Source organism: Oncorhynchus keta, chromosome 11 (genome assembly GCF_023373465.1).
Source record: "Oncorhynchus keta strain PuntledgeMale-10-30-2019 chromosome 11, Oket_V2, whole genome shotgun sequence".
NCBI classification, from domain to species: domain Eukaryota; kingdom Metazoa; phylum Chordata; class Actinopteri; order Salmoniformes; family Salmonidae; genus Oncorhynchus; species Oncorhynchus keta.
In genome coordinates this window covers 8,103,180-8,111,635 of record NC_068431.1, presented here as the reverse complement: position 1 = coordinate 8,111,635, position 8,456 = coordinate 8,103,180, and the positions used below count along the sequence as shown (strand labels likewise).

Genomic DNA, 8,456 nt, shown 5'->3' with positions numbered 1-8,456 from the left:
TCACAACATCAGTAAGTTTCCAACACGTTTCCAACTCCAACACTTGGAAGAACACTTTGGGGTGGACCTATTTCCAACTGTGATCCTGGCTCAGTTGACATGCCGCTAAGTGAAATCGAACAGCTGATCGAGCTGATCATGTGACTGAATGTCGCAGACAACGCATTTTCAGGTCACTAAGGAGGTGTTTTGGTTCCTGACTCAAAGGTAATTTCTTGCTCTTTTCTCCCTCTGAGCGTCAATGCTGTGTTCAAAACAACTGGGAAATCTCCAGCTTCCAACTTCAGACCGGGAACTCGGAAAGAAAGTTCTGACTGGGAATTTTTGGGGGAACGGTCATCCAACTTGGAACTTTAACTCGGGAACTCAGGCCTCCAACCTAAAGATCACTGACGTCATGATTTGACCTCTTATTCTTCCGAGTTCCCAGTTGTCTTGAAAGCAGCATAAAACTCATGGTAGGTTACTCTTCGCCAGCTCATTTCTGTGTGAAGCTGGATTCAGTGTTCTCGTCTGCATTAAGACCAAATATCCATCCAGGTTGGATGTGACAGCAGAGATGAGGTGCGCAGAGTCGACCACGCCCCCTGACTTTGAGAAGCCACGCCCCCTGACTTTGAGAAGCTCTGACCCGACATGCATCAAGTCACACCCATCTCATTGTTGGTGGTGAGATGAGAGACATTATGTCAGACTAATTTGAAATTGACTGCCCCACATTAAAAGTATGTGATGATTGAGAAGTTGTTCGAGAAGAAGTTGAGTTGAGAAGACAATCAGAAATACTGTTAGAATGTTTTACAATTGACTGACATAGGCCCAAATAAATAAGTAAACATTAGCTGTTAGCCTACGTTAGCTCAACCTCATGCTAATCGTATTAGCCTACGTTGGCTCAACCGCCCCGCGGGGGGACCCACGGATCCTGTAGAGGTTACAGGTTTATATCACTATGGGTGATTGGTGCCACATCAAACTTACTGATGCTGTGATCTCCGCATAGTTTTGCGAATGTGTGTGGATAAGTGTGTGCCCAGTGAATGTGGTTTGATGTCATTTAAAAAGTATTCAGACCCCTTGACTTTTTCACATTTTGTTATGTTACAGCCTTACCCTGACATTTATTAAATAATCCCCCCCCCCCCTCATCAATCTACACACAATAATCAATAATGACAAAGCAAAAACAGGTTTTTAGACATGTTTAATTACAGATTATTTTTTCACATGGGTGGGTGTGTGTGTGTGTGGGGGGGGGGGGGGGTCACATGAATTGTCAGATATCAAAATGGGGTCGTGGGCCAAAAAAGTTAGGGAACCCCTGATCTATGCTATTGGATAGAGAGCAATTACCGCAGCTGTTTACTCCATTTTAGTGGGCAAATAAACATCATCAAATCAAAACCCAACCTTAATTTCCCCATTGTGACACACAGATATTCAAAACTCTATTTTAGACGAGACTGACTGTATGACAAAAAATGATTCAGTTTAAACTTTGTAGTCAATTTTGACGCTAGAATAACTGTTTCTGACACATATCGATGCCACATAGGGATTCGTTGTTTTTTTTTTTAAAGGAAGTCGCTCTTTAAAATCAGATATTTTCTCTTAAATCCCACTAATTTTACTTTGGGCATTTCAAACGGGGAAAAAACATGTTGTCGGTCAATTATAAGTGACCACTTTGACCTACAGTTTGTGACAGAGAGTGACTTTGTACATTTATTTGCCCATGTTTATGTGTTCATATTTGTGCGTTTACTTAATATTGTTGGTAGTGGGGGCGGGAGATAAACAAAAAAGTCATGCAGAATGCTGAATGAGGTCTCATGCATTATCAGTCCCTTTAAGGAATGTTTAACTGGGTTGAAATATAAAGACAACACAACCGATGGAATATGTAACACTACATACCATTACAGCACTGAAATAGGGACTCCACGTGGGTTCTGCATTAAAACCAATTATTATCAGCATACGATTTCACTTTCACCCATTTGGCAACAATAGCTACGGAGAATGAATTGTACCACAATTAAATTGAAAATAGAACAATGGTTGACAGAAAATTACAAAGTGTGCATAATTAACGTGTTTAAAGTTTTTAAATCACTATGGGTTATTATTTCACTGTAATAGCTACTGGAAATTGGACAGTGCAGTTAGATTAACAAGAATGTAAGCTTTCTGTCAATATCAGATATGTCTATGTCCTGGGAAATGTTCTTGTTACTTACAACCTCATGCTAATCGCATTAGCCTACGTTAGCTCAACCTCATGCTAATTGCATTAGCCTACGTTAGCTCAACCTCATGCTAATCGCATTAGCCTACGTTAGCTCAACCGCCCCGCGGGGGGACCCACGGATCCTGTAGAGGTTACAGGTTTATATCACTATGGGTGATTGGTGCCACATCAAATTAAAACTGAGGAAAAAACAATCAAAATGGATCTTGTAATATATGCAATACAATATTCGTTATGATTTGTCATTAATTTCCTCTTTTAATCTGTCTTTTTCTCATTGCTTTGCACCATTTTCAATTTTCCAGGCGCGACCCTCCTGGCAGTGTATTTGTGCGCGTTGGGGATTCTCTATGTGTCAGCGTCAGGCGATTGTCTCCAATGGCAGGTTATTGTCTGCCATTAACATCACCTTATAGCGTATAGGTTTGTCCAGGGTCCAAGCAAGTCATTCAACGTTCATTTAATTTAAACTACCCATTTTAATTTAGAATCAAATCACCTCCAGACACACGGTGGCTTCCCTGATCTGACCTGAATGGTGGTGTTAAGGTCTGCCTGGAAAGATGAAATAGGAAGTGCACAGACAGCCACAGTGTATTGGCGCCCCTCTAAAAGCCTTAGCGTTGCGCCTGGCAGCAGCACTGAGGACCCCATGTTCTAAAACAACACTGCACTGTGCAGCCATGGAGATGATACAGGCTGTTTAGAGAAGGCCTGAAAGGCTAAACTAGTCCCCTGGCATTCTCGCTGCCCACTTGTGTTCCAGACTGTTGTATCCGTTTAATGCTTTTAACGGCTACATTCTCTCTCTGTCCATTGATTTTGTGGTTCGTATTGCTAGCTGTCTTCTGCTTACCGATGTGGTAGAATTCGAGAGGCTGTGGTGTTCTGCCATTTTTAACAATAAGAGCAGAGTAGTGCTACACTGGTTTCCCCTCAAGACTTACTGGATGAGTGGATACCCATTGGGCACACACTGGTTGAATCAACGTTGTTTCAACATTATTTGCCAATGTATTGTGATGTGGAATAAACATGTAAAATATATTGGATTTTATGAAAAAACAAAACAAATCAACCAGTACTGTGTTTATCTAATTTCAACCAGCGTTGTAAAGATTGAAATTAGGCTAAAATGGCTACTTAAGTACATTGACTTAAGCTGACTAATCAAATCAAATCAAATGTATTTATATAGCCCTTCGTACATCAGCTGATATCTCAAAGTGCTGTACAGAAACCCAGCCTAAAACCCCAAACAGCAAGCAATGCAGGTGTAGAAGCACGGTGGCTAGGAAAAACTCCCTAGAAAGGCCAAAACCTAGGAAGAAACCTAGAGAGGAACCAGGCTATGTGGGGTGGCCAGTCCTCTTCTGGCTGTGCCGGGTGGAGATTATAACAGAACATGGCCAAGATGTTCAAATGTTCATAAATGACCAGCATGGTCTAATAATAAGGCAGAACAGTTGAAACTGGAGCAGCAGCACAGTCAGGTGGACTGGGGACAGCAAGGAGTCATCATGTCAGGTCGTCCTGGGGCACGGTCCTTGGGCTCAGGTCCTCCGAAAGAGAGAAAGAAAGAGAGAATTAGAGAGAGCATATGTGGGGTGGCCAGTCCTCTTCTGGCTGTGCCGGGTGGAGATTATAACAGAACATGGCCAAGATGTTCAAATGTTCATAAATGACCAGCATGGTCAAATAATAGTAAGGCAGAACAGTTGAAACTGGAGCAGCAGCATGGCCAGGTGGACTGGGGACAGCAAGGAGTCATCATGTCAGGTAGTCCTGGGGCATTGTCCTAAGGCTCAGGTCCTCCGAGAAAGAGAAAGAAAGAAGGAGAGAATTAGAGAACGCACACTTAGATTCACACAGGACACCGAATAGGACAGGAGAAGTACTCCAGATATAACAAACTGACCCTAGCCTCCGACACAAACTACTGCAGCATAAATACTGGAGGCTGAGACAGGAGGGGTCAGGAGACACTGTGGCCCCATCCGAGGACACCCCCGGACAGGGCCAAACAGGAAGGATATAACCCCACCCACTTTGCCAAAGCACAGCCCCCACACCACTAGAGGGATATCTTCAACCACCAACTTACCATCCTGAGACAAGGCTGAGTATAGCCCACAAAGATCTCCGCCACGGCACAACCCAGGGGGGCGCCAACCCAGACAGGATGACCACAACAGTGAATCAACCCACTCAGGTGACGCACCCCCTGCAGGGACGGCATGAGAGAGCCCCAGTAAGCCAGTGACTCAGCCCCTGTAATAGGGTTAGAGGCAGAGAATCCCAGTGGAAAGAGGGGAACCGGCCAGGCAGAGACAGCAAGGGCGGTTCGTTGCTCCAGAGCCTTTCCGTTCACCTTCCCACTCCTGGGCCAGACTACACTCAATCACATGACCCACTGAAGAGATGAGTCTTCAGTAAAGACTTAAAGGTTGAGACCGAGTTTGCGTCTCTGACATGGGTAGGCAGACCGTTCCATAAAAATGGAGCTCTATAGGAGAAAGCCCTGCCTCCAGCTCTTTGCTTAGAAATTCTAGGGACAATTAGGAGGCCTGCGTCTTGTGACCATAGCATACGTGTAGGTACGTACGGCAGGACCAAATCAGAGAGATAGGTAGGAGCAAGCCCATGTAATGCTTTGTAGGTTAGCAGTAAAACCTTAAAACCAGCCCTTGCTTTGACAGGAAGCCAGTGTAGAGAGGCAAACACTGGAGTAATATGATCAAATGTTTTGGTTCTAGTCAGGATTCTAGCAGCCGTATTTAGCACTAACTGAAGTTTATCTAGTGCTTTATCCGTGTAGCCGGAAAGTAGAGCATTGCAGTAGTCTAACCTAGAAGTGACAAAAGCATGGATTAATTTTTCTGCATAATTTTTGGACAGAAAGTATATGATTTTTGCAATATTACGTAGATGGAAAAAAGCTGTCCTTGAAATGGTCTTGATATGTTCTTCAAAAGAGAGATCAGGGTCCAGAGTAACGCCGAGGTCCTTCACAGTTTTATTTGAGACGACTGTACAACCATTAAGATTAATTGTCAGATTCAACAGAAGATCTCTTTGTTTCTTGGGACCTAGAACAAGCATCTCTGTTTTGTCCGAGTTTAATAGTAGAAAGTTTGCAGCCATCCACTTCCTTATGTCTGAAACACATGCTTCGAGCGAAGGCAATTTTGGGGCTTCACCATGTTTCATTGAAATGTACAGCTGTGTGTCATCCGCATAGCAGTGAAAGTTAACATTATGTTTTCGAATAACATCCCCAAGAGGTAAAATTTATAGTGAAAACAATAGTGGTCCTAAAACGGAACCTTGAGGAACACCGAAATTTACAGTTGATTTGTCAGAGGACAAACCATTCACAGAGACAAACTGATATCTTTCCGACAGATAATATAATAATAATAATATATGCCATTTAGCAGACGCTTTTATCCAAAGCGACTTACAGTCATGTGTGCATACATTCTACGTATGGGTGGTCCGGGGAATCGAACCCACTACCCTGGCGTTACAAGCGCCATGCTCTACCAACTGTGCTACAGAAGGACCACAGTTGATAAGATCTAAACCAGGCCAGAACATGTCCGTGTAGACCAATTTGGGTTTCCAATCTCTCCAAAAGAATGTGGTGATCGATGGTATCAAAAGCAGCACTAAGGTCTAGGAGCACGAGGACAGATGCAGAGCCTCGGTCCAATTCCATTAAAATGTAATTTACCACCTTCACAAGTGCCGTCTCAGTGCTATGATGGGGTCTAAAACCAGACTGAAGCATTTCGTATACATTGTTTGTCTTCAGGAAGGCAGTGAGTTGCTGCGCAACAGCCTTCTCTAAAATTTTTGAGAGGAACGGAAGATTCGATATAGGCCGATAGTTTTTTATATTTTCTGGGTCAAGGTTTGGCTTTTTCAAGAGAGGCTTTATTACTGCCACTTTTAGTGAGTTTGGTACACATCCAGTGGATAGAGAGACATTTATTATGTTCAACATAGGAGGGCCAAGCACAGGAAGCAGCTCTTTCAGTAGTTTAGTTGGAATAGGGTTCCGTATGCAGCTTGAAGGTTTAGAGGCCATGATTATTTTCATCATTGTGTCAAGAGATATAGTACTAAAACAATTGAGCGTCTCTCTTGATCCTAGGTCCTGGCAGAGTTGTGCAGACTCAGGACAACTGAGGTTTGGAGGAATACGCAGGTTTAAAGAGGAGTCCGTAATTTGCTTTCTAATAATCATAATCTTTTCCTCAAAGAAGTTCATGAATTTATCACTGCTAAAGTGAAAGTCATCCTCTCTTGGGGAATGCTGCTTTTTAGTTAGCTTTGCGACAGTATCAAAAAGGAATTTCGGATTGTTCTTATTTTCCTCAAGGAGTTAGAAAAATAGGATGATCGAGCAGCAGTAAGGGCTCTTCGGTACTGCACGGTACCGTCTTTCCAAGCTAGTCGGAAGACTTCCAGTTTGGTGTGGCGCCATTTCCGTTCCAATTTTCTGGAAGCTTGCTTCAGAGCTCGGGTATTTTCTGTGTACCAGGGAGCTAGTTTCTTATGAGAAATGTTTTTAGGGGTGCAACTGCATCTAGGGTATTGCGCAAGGTTAAATCGAGATCCTCAGTTAGGTGGTTAACTGATTTTTGTCCTCTGGCGTCCTTGGGTAGGCAGAGGGAGTCTGGAAGGGCATCAAGGAATCTTTGTGTTGTCTGTGAATTTATAGCACGACTTTTGATGGTCCTTGGTTGGGGTCTGAGCAGAATATTTGTTGCAATTGCAAACGTAATACAATGGTGGTCCGATAGTCCAGGATTATGAGGAAAAACATTAAGATCCACAACATTTATTCCATGGGACAAAACTTGGTCCAGCGTATGACTGTGACAGTGAGTTGGTCCAGAGACATGTTGGACAAAACCCACTGAGTCGATGATGGCTCCGAAAGCCTTTTGGAGTGGGTCTGTGGACTTTTCCATGTGAATATTAAAGTCACCAAAGATTAGAATATTGTCTGCTATGACTACAAGGTCCGATAGGAATTCAGGGAACTCAGTGAGAAACGCTGTATATGGCCCAGGAGGCCTGTAAACAGTAGCTATAAAAAGTGATTGAGTAGGCTGCATAGATTTCATGACTAGAAGCTCAAAAGACGAAAACGTCATTTTTTCTTTTGTAAATTGAAATTTGCTATCGTAAATGTTAGCAACACCTCCGCCTTTGCGGGATGCATGGGGGATATGGTCACTAGTGTAGCCAGGAGGTGAGGCCTCATTTAAAACAGTAAATTCATCAGGCTTAAGCCATGACTAGCAGGTTGTTACATCAATATAATCTTTAGATAATCATCAGCACTATGTATATGTTGAAATTGCATTGAAAATTCGGTCCTGCTTTAAATGACGTTAAGCTTATAATGCCTTCATAAATCCTTCATAATGCCTTCATAAATCCTTCATAAAGCCTTCATAAATCCTTCATAATGCCTTCATAAATCCTTCATAATGCCTTCATAAATCCTTCATAATGCCTTCATAATGCCTTCATAAATCCTTCATAATGCCTTCATAAATCCTTCATAAATCCTTCATAATGCCTTCATAAAACCTTCATAATGCCTTCATAATGCCTTCATAAAACCTTCATAAATCCTTCATAAATCCTTCATAAATCCTTCATAATGCCTTCATAATGCCTTCATAAATCCTTCATAAATCCTTCATAATGCCTTCATAATGCCTTCATAAATCCTTCATAATGCCTTCATAAATCCTTCATAAATCCTTCATAATGCCTTCATAAATCCTTCATAATGCCTTCATAAATCCTTCATAAATCCTTCATAATGCCTTCATAAATCCTTCATAATGCCTTCATAATGCCTTCCTAAATCCTTCATAATGCCTTCATAAATCCTTCATAAATCCTTCATAATGCCTTCATAATGCCTTCATAATGCCTTCATAAATCCTTCATAATGCCTTCATAAATCCTTCAGAATGCCTTCATAATGCCTTCATAAAACCTTCATAATGCCTTCATAAATCCTTCATAATGCCTTCATAATACCTTCATAATGCCATCATAAATTCTTCATAATGCCTTCATAAATCCTTCATAATGCCTTTATAAATCCTTCATAAATCCTTCATAATGCCTTCATAAAACCTTCATAATACCTTCATAATGCCATCATAAATTC

The 8,456-nt window shown here is 42.0% G+C and overlaps 1 protein-coding gene across 2 annotated transcripts in view; it reads left to right on the top strand.

The window, feature by feature from the left end:
• The window catches only part of LOC127933054 (calcium/calmodulin-dependent protein kinase kinase 1-like), a 257,072-nt gene that overhangs the window by 174,985 nt on the left and 73,631 nt on the right, over positions 1–8,456 (top strand). The gene's annotated exons all lie outside the window — the stretch shown is intronic.